We start from the raw sequence: 14,661 nt of genomic DNA on the forward strand, positions 1-14,661 counted from the left end.
CATTTTCTCCCTCAGCTCCAGAGACACTTAGCACCACCAGTTCTTGATCCTTCCAGTTGCTGGGCAGTACAAAGTGGATTACTGCTCTGCTTTCTTCACTGTTGGTTTTGGATTAACCTTCGTCCAAACGCCAAAATTTTGTCATCAAATCTCTCCTACTCTTTCTCCCTATGGATTTACGAATTTTCCTCTATATTTTTGCCGTCATTTTCATGGCGTTTGGAAGAAACCAGAATAAAATTAGGGTCAAATCTGATATTCTTAATGAAAAACCCCCATTCATCTTTCAATGACCTGCTATCTATCTGTTGCTACCAACTTCCAAGTTGCCAAATCCACATTCCTTTCTCTGTCCTCATATACCTAAGCTCCGCAGCATTTGAAACGATTGACTACAACCTCATTTAAAAAATGTTTGAGGTTCTCTCCTACCCACTGGCTTTAGCATCTACTGAGTCCTACCTGATCAACTCCCACTCTGATATATGTCATCATCCATTCTACATTGATTTATTGGCATTATATGGCAAGAAAAAGCTCTCCCTTCTTATTTATTCATTCACTCATGCATACATTTATTCATATATTCATTCACTTATTTATTCATTATGTTTATTTATTTATTATGTTCTGTTGAATTTCTTTTTCATCCAGTGGATTATAATCTGGTTACTATCATTGTTTATTCTGATGATTCAATTGTCCCCAAATTGGTCATTAGAGCCTCTTCAAGCTAATTCCTGTGAAGTTTTTTAGCATGTCCCCATCATACTCTGGACATTTCTGTGCTTTCTGATTCATTTTGTACTTTCTGTGTCCCAGCCTAGGAATCAAGAATTTCTTCATGGAGCCTGGTTGCTTTTTTGGAAGCATTTAGAAATCAAGATGTGGGTACTCCGTGCACTCATTGCTGCTAGGGTTAGCATTGCTTCTAGACCCCTTTGGCAGACAGAAATAGCTCTATATATCATCTGTATACACATCCCTATCACTGTATAAGCTTTTTTTTTTTTCTTTTGCCTTCGGCACCTGTTCTTCTTAGGTGGTCTCCCATCCAAGTATTAACCAAGCCTGATCCTGCTTAGCTTCTGAGATCAGATGAGATCGGGCATATTCAGGGTGGTATGGCCATAATGTATAAGCTTTTATATGTAAATATGTATGTTATAAAAATAATGTAAAATATATCTTTAAAAGCATGGCTAGACCCTTCATAAATTCAATTCTATCCATAAAAATGCTCCGTTTTTTGAATTTTGTGTTTATTTTCCTTTGTTTTTTAATTATAATTTTACTACACATGTATAGATTCATATACAGACCTTAAACATTATTGTGGTAGAAGCATATTTATTGAGATGGGAAGACATCCAGGATATATTGAATGATACCAGAATATTCAGGTTGATCCACCTTTTTTATGGAAAACATATATTAAATCTGGGAGGGTATATAGCAATGTAACATGGTTAATTCTGGATGATGGGTTAATGTCTGATAATTTTGACTTTTTTTTTTTTTTTACTAATTTTTATCTTACAGCTTAGTTAAATGGTAAAGGCACTTATCTTCATAGAAATATATAGTTAGAAAAGATTATTCAAAAGGTAGTAGCATTCCTAATACTTTGTTCACCTGCTGTTCACCTCCTAAATATAAAAGCAAGAACAATTTCTAATTGTGTTAGAAAAAGCAGGAAGACATAATTGAATCACATTTAGGGACAAAGGAAGGTGGAAAATATTTTTTGTGACATCTTTATTTCATGTACATCACTGTGGGAAGGTCTTTTTACTTATACAAATGACACAGTAACTGTAATATGTGCATGAGATTTAACATGCCTGAAGCCAGGAGAACTCATAGAGACACTTCAACAGAAGAGGTTCTCAAAATTCCTCGTTCCTAATAAGTTCAGAATAATAAGACCACATTTTATACATTATTATGTTTGAGTCTTAGTATTTAATTTTAATAAAGTTTATACACATTCATAAGTTCGACAAACATTAGATCTGTTATTTAAATCAATAAAGTATAATCTAGTCCCTTAAGGAGCTTCCAGTTCATTGAGGAAGTGGAACAATTGAACAAATGATTATAGCTGGGGTAAGAATCAGGGATAGAGGTTAGCACAGAATGCCAAGGGAGTTAAAGAAGTGACCCCACACACAGCAGTGGGTCTTTGGCTATGTTAGTGTCAGGTAGGTTTTACTAGAGACATGACTGTGAGCTATACTTTGAAGGACAACTTAGAGTTAGCAAAGTTGACTATCCTTTAGCTTTCCACCACTAACATGTAGTTTATTCACTAGATAGGGTTAAAGAAGTGATCTTTCACTTACTCTTAGAGAAAGAGGTGGGCCATGGTGAATTTAGAAGCAGAGAAGGCAGAGCTGGCCCCTTCTCCTGAGCCTATTACCGCCAGATCTGCACCTCTAGACTTACCTCCCAGATATCTTAGCTTTGGGCAGTCCACCTTCTTGTTCTATTTCTCTCTGCTTCCCTATTAATGACTTTTGTGACCCCACTCCCACCCCCACACACATCCCCCGGGGACTGAAGCCATGCTATGATGGAGAGCCTCTGTCGTCTGTTTTCTTCTGGGAGATATCTTCTATCCGTGGAGATATTGATCTATTTCTCAGACAGATAGGCTTGCGATATCTACTGTGTTGTAAAAAAAAATACCTAAATAACGTATTGTCAGAGATAAATCATAAGTAGTAAAACTAAAGAATACCAAAAATCTGGATTAACTCAAAATTTAGTAATTAACACAAAAATTGTGACAGCGGTTACCTTGGAATGTGGAAGGGCAGGGATGTGATTGGAAAGGAATACACAAGGACCATCATTCTATGGTATATTCTGTTAAAGTTGGCATTCAGGTGTTCATCTTATTATTCTTGAAAATGAAGATTTATATTTCATATAGCCTTCTGTATATATGAATAATGATTTTTAAAAGATTAGGTGAAGAGGCTCTTAAGGATGATGAAGAAATGGGAGAGTGTAGAGATGAGCATTCGCATCACAAAGATGGTTTGTTTTGCTTACTATTATTTTATTTTTATTTTCTCTATAATAACCCTGTTATCTCTAATATGTCATAAATTGTTAATGATAAATATTTGTTTATCTGCATAGAGGCTTTGCTAAGCAAAGTGCTTCTTAAATTAGATGTGAAAATTATAATACATTAAAAGGGCCTACCGGATGTGAAGGCTGTACAGCCCAAATAATGAGCATTGGATAAATGCAGCATAAAACGATTCGCATTATGTTCCAACCAGAGAGCAAGTGCATTTAATGGAGTTATAAAGGAACCGTGGGAATTGTGTATTTTATATAAAGCAAAGTTCAAAGGGAGTTGCCACTGTTTTTCAGTTAGGAAAGACATTGTGGAGGAGGCAGGATTGCTGGAGCCATTGGATAGAAATAGGAGGGTTTGAACTAGAGGGAAGAAAATGGTTCAGGATTTGAATGATGTGTGGTCCTACTGCTATTTTAACTGTTACGGTGCAGGAACTGCTTGCATGGTGAGCTCCCTAGGCCTGCAGTGAGTTGTTCAGGAATGCTCTGCTGTGGCTTCCACCTCCTCTATGGCAGTCCTTTCCCCGAACCACAAAACCCAAATGAATGTGTTTTTCTTCTAAATGGGCATGGCTTTGAATATGAAACCAAAATTTTTAGTTTTGAGAAGAGTAAAGGTTTCGATGGCATTTATATTTCTGGTCTTTATTTTTCAAGTGTAGAAATGAAGATAAACTATTCTCCTCCATCTATGCTTACATCTTTCTCTAGTTAACCAAGAGGTGGATACCATGGTACTCATTGTGTTTATCACCATTCTTGTCTGCTCGTTACATACTTTTAGATCTGTTTCTCTTAGCAATGCAAGTTTGCCTGCCCCTGGCATTTAAATTCACTTTGTTATGGGAGAAGAGAAGAGGTTACTAAAGGTCTATGAGTCAATGTTCAGGAAAAATAATTTCAGCATTCTCTACCTAACTCCGCTTCCTTTTTTTTTTTTTTAATGCTCTTGTTCCTTTTCATTGTTCCTCCTCCTCCCCCACATTCCCAAGGTCCTCTTGTTCTTCTGCCCTCATGTTAGCAAAGGCCTCCACATTTGGAAAGACTCTGATAAATTTCTCTAAGAGAAGACTTGATGTAATATATTTCTCCTGCCCTATTGTTCATCACAGGAAAATTTTGCCTGCACCACCTGGTGGGTGAAGAACACACATAAGTTTAAAGAAAAGTTTTAACCATTTCTTAAATTAGTCCAAATAAAGAAGGCAGTTTATTTACTTTTTTATACAAATGTTATCCAATCATAGTAGAGGTCAAATGGAATTTTAAATAATCTTTATGTAGAAAATATTATAAAATCATCATATGAAAAGAATATACAGCTAAAAAATACACAGTGTTATAAAAGCATGCTAAGTTAATTAATAAATCTATTGTTATTTTTATTGATTTTGTGACATTTAAGGTATTTGTCAGCTTTTCAAAATTTACTTTTTGAGATTTAAACTATCATTCCAGGTATTTACCTTTGTACTATATGTTCATACGATTATGTTTTATTTTTATAACGAGAAACACCCACATTGTAAAAGCTTTAGCTTCTATGGTATTCAGATCTACCCTTAGTGCCCAAGAAAATGAACAACTGCAAATAAGAAAGATGAATAATAAATGAAGAAAGTTTCCCGTATCTACATAGGAAGATGAAATGGGCTTCTCCTACGCTGAATTTACAATGTTTCTAGTTCTGTTTTTTAATCCGTATTTTTATATTTCCTGCCATCATATAGAACCATTTTCCCAAAGTGTCAAGTTCAAGTTACACTTAATCTTTTCAGGGCATCAGCCAACTTCCCAATTCAAAACTGTGCTTTCTGATTGTTGGAAACCTGCCAGTGAGCTCTGCCCTTGTGTACCCACTTGGTATAGTGCTTCCATGAACTGATGTTTAATAAATATTTAATCGGATGTGTTCAGCTAAATTAGGTCAGCAGCTAAGGTGGGAGGGGAATTATAGTTTTTTTTTAATACTGAAGCAGCTTTGGAAGTCAAAAAGTATTAGAAAGCAAAGAGCCTGACAGGGAGGACAATAGTTACTGCTCTCTTTTTGTCAGGGAACTCCAGATGCTGCTCCAATTCCTGAGGAGATGTTCCAGTCAATAGCAGCTTGAGTCTAATGCTGATCTGAAAGCCTGGGGACAGAGGCATTATAACCTCCAGCCTGTGAACTTCAGAGGTTTGGAAACTCGTGCCGGTAGCAGAGTGGACCCCGATCACTACGGAACGTTGAAGGATATAGTTGTGAATGGACGTCGTTTCGGCAATGTACACTCAGATGATTAAGGAGGAGAAAATGAGAGATAAAGCAAAGATGGTACAATTTAATGTTTGAAGGGGTCTGGGTGAAAGGATATAGAAACTTTCTGTACCTGCTCTTGAAATTTGTATATAAATTTGAAATTACACAAAAATAAAAAGTTAAGGGAAAACTACTACAACAAATAAAAACAGAACAAAATGATAAAATAACTGTGGATCTCCATTTTGACCCTATTTTTTTCCCTTAGTATAATGAAAACACTGTAAAACAAACAATTTAAATGAAGGATTGGGTCCTTCTCTCCTTACCCGAAGTATTTACTGAAAGCTGGGCACTTTTGAGCTTTTTTTTTTTTTTTTTGATAACATATTATTTTAAATGCTGCTCATTTAGGGAAATATGGACATTTTGTGAATTTAAGGAATTTGAGTCTTTTAGGACTTCTAAGACAATTTCACATTACAAACAATATAGATAATACAAGCAGCAGTATCCCTCAAGTTTTTTTGAAAATAGGGATAAAGTTAAGGGCCCTGTCGTTCCTGCCAATTACTTGACTTTATTATTATTGTTCTTCACTTTTTTATATTGCTTAAAAACAAGGTAGGTCCCATTGACATGGTAAAAGGGTTATGAATCAGATCACACTTTCCTCCTAAATTTAGCTGAGAATGTCGCACTGCACTAGAGAAATAAGGAGTCTGTTTGCTGAGTAGAGGAGAACTTTGATTGGGGTAGGGCTAGCCACCTGTGGTATAGCTATGAAGAGTCTGTAGGCCAGAGGAGAGGAGTGCAGAAAAAAACAACGAAAGATGCAAAAACGCTTTCCTTACGGTAGTCCCTGCATTTAGACAGGAAGAAGAAATTCACTTTCCCTCTTTTCTCACCTCTTGGTGCCTTGTTCATTACTTTTCCCCATGATCTTTTATTTCCAGAACTTCAGATAGGTCTATTTGAACTGTTCTCCCACTATGTTTAATATGTTGCACAAATATAAAAGTGTATTAACCATCTTCACCATTTACTACATCTTTTTAAAGATATTTCTGTGGTTCTAAGTAACAATTTAGCGGTTACTTTAGAAAGAGACTGTACACTAAGAAATGCATTATGCATTTTTACTTTTGGATCAAAACAAACTCCAGCTTTTCACATACTCAATTTGGTACAGCTATAGAAGAGAAAACCTGATCTTGATGGGAAATTGAGATTCTTGTTTCATGTAGCAGAAACAACATTCAACTGTGTCCCCAGCAAATATTCGCCTTCCCAATGCATGATACAATAGGTCTTTCTTTAGTGGCTCATTCTCACAGTCCTGAAAAAAGTTCCTATTAAATGATTTAGCATCATTTATAGCCCAACAGTCAAGCTGACTGTGTTCTATCCTTAATATTCGACTTTGAGGGGTTTCAGTCTAAGTGGAGGTCTGTAGCAAATTCCAGAATCTGTATTCTCAAATAATATCTCCTATCTCACTAGGTTTGGAAAACAATGCCAATGGAAAAAGGAAATTGGAAAGACTCCCAAATGGTACTAAATCTGCAAGTCACTCATATAGTGAAATAGATTCACTAACTAAAAGTCAAATAAATGACGAGCCTTATTTTGTTTTCCCCACTGCCCTTTCTTTTGGTAATCTTTTTTCCTAATTTCTCTCCCTCCCACACACCTACAACAAAGTTGTAGGTGAAGCAAACATTTAAAGAGAGGAAAAGCAACTAACAGGGATTGGTCACCTATTGTAGGAAATGTGGTGTTAGATAACAGCATTGTTTTTAATTCTCAAAACACATCTATAAGATCCATATTATCATCCCCATTTTTCTAATTATGGGAGAGGAGCTCAGATATGTTCCACATCTTATCCAAGTTTCTCCCGATGGTGAGTGGCAGAATTAGAATTTGAATTTATATATATATGAATCTATATATATATAAGTGCCACTGAAATGCTGTTTTCTGGGAAGCAATATGCATTCAGACTTCATCTTTTCTATCTGTGGTAGGTAAGAAGTTTCCTTCTTCCTTTGACCTATCTTCCTTCAACCTGTGCTACTTCCTGAGGAGCAAGGGCTCTGGAAATTGAATCTCGGTTCCAGTTTACTATGTGAGAGGCACTGTGTCAGCATTTGTCATACGACCATAACAGGCAATGGCTTAGCCTCATGGAATTTACATTTTTATAGGGAAGAAATAATCAACAAAAATATGAGAACTATCAGATAATGAGTGTCATGAAAAATATGAAACAAACTTACAAGATAATACAATAAAAAATAACTGAGTGCCACAGATTGGATGGTCAAGCAAGAACTTTCAGAGATCTAAGTGGCAAGAAGAAGGCAGATGTTCATTCAGCCATCTCTCCAAACTTCTTTGGAGCTGGGAGGTTGATCTATCCTCCCATATCCTGTTGAAGTCCTAAGTTTGATTGTTATGAAGCAAGGGATGCTTTATGGGACTGGTGACTCGGAGTATACTAATAAATCTATGAAAAGGGGAAAGATGCTGGCTAGTTCCTGAAGAGTGTACCCTATTTCTGGATACTTACATTAATTTAAAAGGCCACGTTCTCTATAATAAAAAAGAGAAATAATCATGTCTTAAATAAGTAAAGGACTTGAATAGACGTTTCTCCAAAGAAGGTGTACAAATGATTAATATAGCATAAGAAAAGATGTTTAACATCATTATTCATTAGGGAAATGCAAATTTTAAAAAACCACAATGAGATACTATTGCACTCCTTCTAAGATTGCTATAATTAAAATAAAAAGGAAAATAACAACATTGGCAAGGACATAGAGAAATTAGAATTCTTATATATTGCTTGTGGGAATGTAAAATGGTATCATCACTGAAAGAATGGGAAACAGTTTGGCAGTACCTCAAAAAGTTAAACATATAATCCAAAAATTCTACTAATTACATACAAAACAGAATTAAAAATATATTTTTGCACATGCACACAAATTGTTGCATAAATGTCCATAGAGCCATTTTTCTTATTAACAAAAAAGCCAAACAATCCAAATATCTATTAACTGATAAATGGATTTAAAAATATGGTATATCTATACAATAGAATATTATTCAACCATAAAAAGAAATGAGATTGTGATATATTCTATAACATGGATGAAACTTGAAAACATTGAGCTTAGTAAAAGAAACCAGTACCAAAATATCACTTACCAGATGACTTTATTTACATGAAATGAGCAAATCTTTAGGGAAAAAAATTGATTAATGGTTTTCAGGGGCTGGTTTGGAGAAGGGAGAACGGGGAAGTGTATTCACGGTTAAAGGATTTCTTTTGGGAGTAATGAAAATGTTCTGGAATTAGTGGTGATGATTGCACAACTCTGTGAATACACTTACAATGACTTCAAGATGGTGAATTTTATAGTATGTAAATCGAATCTTGATAAGAAATGTGTTTAAGAAGAATGTGTTACTCTACTGAGATGTAGATATTGAGGTTGTCACCTATAAATCAAGTAACTGGGATTTCATTGTTGAACAAGGAAGATATCTATCTACACTAACAAAACAAGTAATTAAAGTTCATTGGTTATTTACTTTTAAAAGCCACTAAAACCGGTTAAACATAATTTATAAAGAAGTAGAACTTGAAAATCCAGGCACTTGACTTGGGTTAAATATTTTTAGTCCTCCGTTCTTGCCTCAGTATTCCTTACAGAGTATCAACAAGCCCCAGAGATAATCAGATCACACAGTGGGGAATAAATAGACTGACTGAGGGTTTTTCATCATGATCTCTAAAGAGTAGCTGTACTGACACCATAAGAGCTCAGGGCTCAGTGCTTATCTGCTTCTGAATAGCTCAGGACTTGACCTTGAATGACCCTTAACATTCAAGAATGCACAGACTTAATGAAGAGGTAAATATAGATGCCAACGTAGTAAGACAGAAATTATGGGACTTATTCATATGGAAAGAACGTGTTGACTAGTTGCTTATCCACAAGAGTAAGAATATAGGTGTAATAGGATGATATGAAAAAGGTTGGATTAGATAGAGGAAGAAAGTTACAGGATAAAGATAGAAGCAAACGAGATTTTACTTTTGCCCCAGACTTTCTCTAAACCCCTGAGCGAAGTTGGATAGTTCACTTTTCACTCACTGTGTTCAAGGTTCCTTTTCGATATTGGAAATATTTGAAGTTGATTTATGCTGAGAGTGTTTTATTTGGATTAACGTTGTATTTCATGGATGGATCATTGTATTGGTTTCATATTATGGCTGCAAGAAATTATCACAAATCTTGTGGCTTAAAACACATAAATTTATCATGTTACAGCTCTAGAGGTTAGAAGTCTAGAACCAAGATGTCGTAGATCAGCACTTCTGGAGTTTTCAGGAGATAATCTGAGAATCTGTTTTGTTGTCTTTTCCAGCTTCTGGAGGCCTCTGTATTCCTTGGCTTGTGGCTGCTTCCTCCATCTTCAAAGTGCATCACTCCAACCGCTGGTCCCAGTATCATGTCTCCTGTTTTTGGCAGTGATCCTCTCGCCTCCCTCTTCTAAGGGCCTTGTAATTACACTGGCCTTCCTGGATAACCAGGACAGCCTTCCTATCTCAGGATCCATAGCTTAATCACACCTGCAAAGTCCCGTTTGTCATTTACTCACTTATTCACAGATTCTGAAGATCACAATGTGGACATCTTTGGGGGACCATTATTTAGCCTACTATAATCACCTATTAACAAACAGATTTGCTGAAATCCTTAAAATATACGGATTTCATATGGGTCCCATCTTAGACCTCCAGGAGCAGTAAGGTTTAGGAATAATCATTTTAGACAAGCTTCTCCAAGTTTGAGAATCACTGCTGTGAGAAGAGCATGTCACTCAAGATTCTTGAGGATGAGTAGAGGAGTAAAATTAGTAAAGTAGCATTTTAAGTCAATTGCGAGCTCTTTAAAACCATCTGAGAGTTAAGCTGTGCCGAGGGCTACTGAAGTTTTGGGTTACAATTGCTTTCTTTTTCCGGCATAAAATTTAAGTTGAAAAAAAAAAAAAACAAAAAAGAAAGAAAGAAAGAAAAAGGAAAAACAAAAGGCAATTGCTATAAGTGTGAGTATAGGCTAGCCTGATTTTCTAGTCTATGGACCACTGTTGTTTAATTAAACTCCTTTGCTCTTTGAGGACATTCTGCTTCAGAATACCGGAAGGCAAGCCTAACCCTGTTGCAGTCTGAACGTGGACACGCTCTGCTACGGCACCCATGCACTTGAAATGAAATTCAAAATGAAGTTGGCAAGTTCTTCCTTCTCCTGTCAGATAATTTGTCCTCTTTTTACTGCTTTCCATCCCGTTTCGTATGTGAAAGCAGCTTCTGAGCCCTACGGTCCATGAAGGAAAATTCCTCCTGCTTTATGATTAGGCAGTCCTCAGGAGATGCTCCTTTGGGAAACATGGCTTTCTCACCTCAGCTTGGCAGTTCCTCTCAGCATGTGTCCACAAAGCAAAACACATCAGCCAGGATGGATGTCAAGGGGTTGCTGCAGGAGGCAGTTTCATGAAGCTCTAGCAGGTAGCTCGATAGAGCCAGGTTGCTGCAACTTCCACATCTGGTGCTTCAGTTCTCAGCCCTACCTGCACATTGGCATCCAGTGAGGGTCTTCAAGTATCTGTTCCTAGGGATTCTGCTTTAATTGGTTTGAGAAGGATCTCTGCCATCAGCGTTTTTTAAATCTCTCCAAATAATTCTAGTGTAAAGCTCGGGTTGAAAGCCACTAAACTAAGGCATTTTAGATGGGTCCGGCTTAGTAAGTATCTAATAGTTACTGTCATTATCATATATTTTAAAAATGGAGTACAGTTACATATTCTGTTTTTGGTTATATGCAAAGCTCATTCAATATCTTTAAATACAGGGAACTCACAGTAATGATGATTGAGGGTTGGAAGAAGTTTTAGAAACATTCTAATGAGATCTAGCAGAAAGAACTTGGACTTTGGAGACAGACGGACTTGAGTTTGAATGACTTTTTGTTCTTCCAATTCCTAGCTGGGAAGTCTTATCTACTAACCCTCCAAGGCTTTAGTTTCCTCATCTGTAGAACGTGTATAATTATTATGCATGGCTTTATAAAAAGAAATAAACAAGACTTACATAAAGTCCTGGTCATATTAGCCAATACTCAGTAAATATTATGAGCCTCCTCTTCATACAGAGGAGAAATTTTAGGCAAAACAAACAAACAAACAAACAAACAAACAAACAAAACCCTGTTGTACATCTTTTCTAAGCAATACAATTAACTAGCATAAAACCTGTGACAAGTACTGACGATTTGCAGCTAGAATCTGGTTCTTTTGCAGAGTCACAGTAACGTGACTAATACATTGTTTTCAAGCAGGAACATCTTGTGCCTTTAGGGGCAGAAGATCATTACTTGTAATGACCCAAGTCATCAGCCTCCTTTTTCTCCTCTTTCGTCAGCTGCGTAATTAAATTTACAAGAGGTGATTAGTGTAGGCCAAGGCCTATCTTCTGCAGAAATCGCAATAATATGTTTTTGAGTAGATAATAAACATGTTATAGCAAATGAAAGGGAGATACTGAGGATGGTCCTCCGTGGCCAGCTAGATGAGGTACAACTCCCTGGGCTTAAACGTGGTTCTTGAACCATGCTGTTCAATACAGTAGTTCTGGCTAGGTATAGCTATTTAAATGAAAGTTCAAATGAACTAAATTTAAATGAATTTTAAAATTTAGTTACTCATTCGTACTGGCCATGCTACAAGTGCTGAGTAGCCACATGTGGCCAGTGGCTGCTGTATTGAACAAACCGCACAAATCAGGAGCATTTTTTTCTTACAGAAAGTTCTGTTGGGCAGCACTGTGTCAGAAAACTTATTTGTATCTTTGGATTTTGAAATAAGCAAATCCTTAGGAAAAAAAATTGATTAATGGTTTTCAGGGGTTGGTTTGGAGAAGGGAGAACGGGGAAGTGTATTCACGGTTAAAGGATTTCTTTTGGGAGTAATGAAAATGTTCTGGAATAGTGGTGATGGTTGCACAACTCTGTGAATACACTTACAACGACTTCAAGATGGTGAATTTCATAGTATGTAAATCTTATCTTGATAAGAAATGTGTTTAAGAAGAATGTGTTACTCTACTGAGATGTAGATATTGAGGTTGTCACCTATAAATCAAGTAACTGGGATTTCATTGTTGAACAAGGAAGATATCTATCTACACTAACAAAACAAGTAATTAAAGTTCATTGGTTATTTACTTTTAAAAGCCACTGAAACCGGTTAAACATAATTTATAAAGAAGTAGAACTTGAAAATCCAGGCACTTGACTTGAGTTAAATATTTTTAGTCATCCATTCCTGCCTCAGTATTCCTTACAGAGTATCAACAAGCCCCAGAGATAATCAGATCACACAGTGGGGAATAAATAGACTGACTGAGGGTTTTTCATCATGATCTCTAAAGAGTAGCTGTACTGACACCATAAGAGCTCAGGGCTCAGTGCTTATCTGCTTCTGAATAGCTCAGGACTTGACCTTGAATGACCCTTAACATTCAAGAGTGCGCAGACTTAATGAAGAGGTAAATATAAGTGCCAACGTAGTAAGACAGAAATTATGGGACTTATTCATACGGAAAGAACGTGTTGACTAGTTGCTTATCCACAAGAGTAAGAATATAGGTGTAATAGGATGATATGAGAAAGGTTGGATTAGATGGAGGAAGAAAGTACAGGATAAAGATAGAAGCAAACGAGATTTTACTTTTGTCCCAGACTTTCTCTAAACCCCTGAGCGAAGTTGGATAGTTCACTTTTCACTCACTGTGTTCAAGGTTCCTTTTCAATATTGAAAATATTTGAAGTTGATTTATGCTGAGAGTGTTTTATTTGGATTAACGTTGTATTTCATGGATGGATCATTGTATTGGTTTCATATTATGGCTGCAAGAAATTATCACAAATCTAGTGGCTTAAAACACATAAATTTATCATGTTACAGCTCTAGAGGTTAGAAGTCTAGAACCAAGATGTCGTAGATCAGCACTTCTGGAGTTTTCAGGAGATAATCTGAGAATCTGTTTTGTTGTCTTTTCCAGCTTCTGGAGGCCTCTGTATTCCTTGGCTTGTGGCTGCTTCCTCCATCTTCAAAGTGCATCACTCCAACCGCTGGTCCCAGTATCATGTCTCCTGTTTTTGGCAGTGATCCTCTCGCCTCCCTCTTCTAAGGGCCTTGTAATTACACTGGCCTTCCTGGATAACCAGGACAGCCTTCCTATCTCAGGATCCATAGCTTAATCACACCTGCAAAGTCCCGTTTGTCATTTACTCACTTATTCACAGATTCTGAAGATCACAATGTGGACATCTTTGGGGGACCATTATTTAGCCTACTATAATCACCTATTAACAAACAGATTTGCTGAAATCCTTAAAATATACGGATTTCATATGGGTCCCATCTTAGACCTCCAGGAGCAGTAAGGTTTAGGAATAATCATTTTAGACAAGCTTCTCCAAGTTTGAGAATCACTGCTGTGAGAAGAGCATGTCACTCAAGATTCTTGAGGATGAGTAGAGGAGTAAAATTAGTAAAGTAGCATTTTAAGTCAATTGCGAGCTCTTTAAAACCATCTGAGAGTTAAGCTGTGCCGAGGGCTACTGAAGTTTTGGGTTACAATTGCTTTCTTTTTCCGGCATAAAATTTAAGTTGAAAAAAAAAAAAAAAACAAAAAAGAAAGAAAGAAAGAAAAAGGAAAAACAAAAGGCAATTGCTGATAAGTGTGAGTATAGGCTAGCCTGATTTTCTAGTCTATGGACCACTGTTGTTTAATTAAACTCCTTTGCTCTTTGAGGACATTCTGCTTCAGAATACCGGAAGGCAAGCCTAACCCTGTTGCAGTCTGAACGTGGACACGCTCTGCTACAGCACCCATGTACTTGAAATGAAATTCAAAATGAAGTTGGCAAGTTCTTCCTTCTCCTGTCAGATAATTTGTCCTCTTTTTACTGCTTTCCATCCCGTTTCGTATGTGAAAGCAGCTTCTGAGCCCTAAGGTCCATGAAGGAAAATTCCTCCTGCTTTATGATTAGGCAGTCCTCAGGAGATGCTCCTTTGGGAAACATGGCTTTCTCACCTCAGCTTGGCAGTTCCTCTCAGCATGTGTCCACAAAGCAAAACACATTAGCCAGGATGGATGTCAAGGGGACTGCTGCAGGAGGCAGTTTCATGAAGCTCTAGCAGGTAGCTCGATAGAGCCAGGTTGCTGCAACTTCCACATCTGG

The 14,661-nt window shown here is 36.8% G+C and overlaps 1 pseudogene; it reads right to left on the bottom strand.

The window, feature by feature from the left end:
• Window positions 1–1,018: 1,018 nt before the first annotated feature.
• Window positions 1,019–1,136, bottom strand: LOC118614074 (annotated as a pseudogene).
• Window positions 1,137–14,661: the final 13,525 nt, after the last annotated feature.

Source organism: Rousettus aegyptiacus, unplaced genomic scaffold, assembly GCF_014176215.1.
Source record: "Rousettus aegyptiacus isolate mRouAeg1 unplaced genomic scaffold, mRouAeg1.p scaffold_m13_p_2, whole genome shotgun sequence".
Lineage (NCBI taxonomy): Eukaryota > Metazoa > Chordata > Mammalia > Chiroptera > Pteropodidae > Rousettus > Rousettus aegyptiacus.